This window comes from Palaemon carinicauda, chromosome 28, assembly GCF_036898095.1.
Source record: "Palaemon carinicauda isolate YSFRI2023 chromosome 28, ASM3689809v2, whole genome shotgun sequence".
NCBI lineage: Eukaryota > Metazoa > Arthropoda > Malacostraca > Decapoda > Palaemonidae > Palaemon > Palaemon carinicauda.
Window position 1 is genome coordinate 91,689,243 of NC_090752.1, and position 2,500 is coordinate 91,691,742.

Here is a 2,500-nt window from a genome sequence, read left to right on the forward strand (position 1 = left end):
CTTCCGGGTGTTATTTCCAGGCAACTTTGAAACAAGATAAATGCTTTGTGTGGTTTATCGACAGTTCGGGAGTAAAAGATGGAATCGCAAGTGAAAAATATACGGTGTAAAGAGCAAGAGCAATATCGAGAATCCATTTGGATTGCAGTAAGTGCACGCTAGGAGAACATTACTCGAATAAATTTAAAGAATATGGTCTTGAAAAATTGTGGAAAAACGAACATGTAAAAAACACAGCTAAGCTATTAGTTAATCCTGATTTTTCCTTCAATTGCCACGTTTGATGCCGAAAAATTTCGATTAAAAACATGTGGATTGATAACATGTACAAGTGACCCACCACAATTTAAGCGCAACCAGGTACATCATTCACTGTTTAGGGCAATAGAGGAGCAATAATATTTCTCATGTAACTTACCAAAATTGCTACGGCCCCTGGTTAGGGAATTTGGCGTCAAGAACAAATAAAACCCAATAATATGTATGATCTGTGTGTATTTATTTTTTAGTAGCCTTCCTTTTAATTATTTTTTCTTGTATCGATTGCAACTTCTCTCTCTCACACACACACACATATTTAAAACACTTGAACGTGATATATCACAAATCATCTCTCACCCTTTCCTCTGACTTGAAACATGAGTTTGAATATCTCGACCCTGGAGAAATCAGTACCGAGAGAGATAAACCTTCATTGGCAGTCATTTGCAACTGCAAATATTTTCATATTTGATTTAGAGCTCCACAAATGAACGCTAAAATGTTTTGCTTTTCCTTACGTTTTTGTATTGCATTTTTACGTATTGACTTCTGGTTTTCATACATTTTTAGACACGTTCGTACGTCAGCTTTTGGATTTCCTTTGGGTATTAAGACACATTATCCTCTTAAAATCACAAAGCGAAAAAATATAACGGATTTAGAAAAAAATCTTCACTTTGGGAAAGCAGAATTCATTAACAGTTTAAAAAAAAAGTGTTCGTTGGAGTTGGAAATTAATTCCAAATAACACTTATGCTATGAGATGACATTCTAGCCCTTTGCCTTAATACAATAGTCAGGTTTAAACTTGAAGGGCATTAGATAAAGCTGTTGATTTTGATTTAATTTCATTGTTTATATGTTTCATTACTGTATTGTTATTCTTTGTGTTTGTCTTACAGAATGCTATGCTATTGCCACCAGGTGTTGTTGTAATTTGTTACCGTTGACTTGATCAATCGTAATTAACGATCTCCTTGATCGTCACAGGATTAATTAACACGCTTGGGTGTGTCGCAGGGCAATATTACACGAGAGAGAGAGAGAGAGAGAGAGAGAGAGAGAGAGAGAGAGAGAGAGAGAGAGAGAGAGAGAGAGAGAGAGACTCCCACTCTATCCTTAATTGAAGACCTAACGCTTCTCGTTACTGAGGCTTGCATAGCTGTTAACAGGCAAATGACCCGAATTGAGATCTCTATCACGCGTGTGGAAACCCAAGGGAACTGGAACTTATCCTTTTTCAGTCAACAAAAAAATACATGATTTTCGTTTTTATTTAACTTTTCAAAATAGAAATTATCTTATTAATTGAAATTCATGAAGAAAATGTAAGCAAATTTTAGCACTAATGCTTGGTTATATATATATATACATACATATATATATATATATATATATATATATATATATATATATATATATATATATATATATATATATATATATAATATATAATATATATATATATATCATGCCTGGCTCATTGCAGAGATAATGCAAGTAACTTGCAGCAGGTTTTCAGTTCTTTCTGCATTACTCTCTCGCTTTCACTTTCCATTTTTCCTTTGTTATTTTTTCTTTTGGCTGCCGAACTTATTTAATTTACTATGTTGTATTTCTGTTTTTCATTTACGAACTAATCTTTTGGGCATCTCTTATAATACTCTAGCAGTGATAGCCGGTCATCTAGCCAAAATACTCTATAATGGTAACTACGATAATGATAATGCCTTATAATAACTATGATATTTATAAAGCTATTTAATGATAACTATGATAATGATAAAGCCATTTAATAATAACTATGATAATGATAAAGCTATTTAATGATAACTATTACAATGATAAAGCTATTTATTGATAACTATGAAAATGATAAAACTATTTAATGATAACTATGATATTGACAAAGCTATTTAATGCTGGAAGAAACCCTTTTACCCTTTTTCGTTCCCATGAGTCTGCAAGTTCTCGTCGCCGTCTCTTTTTTGATGTGGCTAAATTGCCATAGAAAACAACAACTGCCGATTTAGGTTATCATCAAGGTCCTTTAAATATACTAATTTAAAGGACTTTGGTCTTTATGAAAATATCTTTTTCTTTCATAAGGTACAGTGTAATATTTACTAACTAGTAAACACGACACGTGAATAATGATGCCTAAATATTCAGATAGATGCGCACACGCAACTCCCTCTCACCGGGGTATGACTATTCCCTCTCCCCCTACCCGATGGAC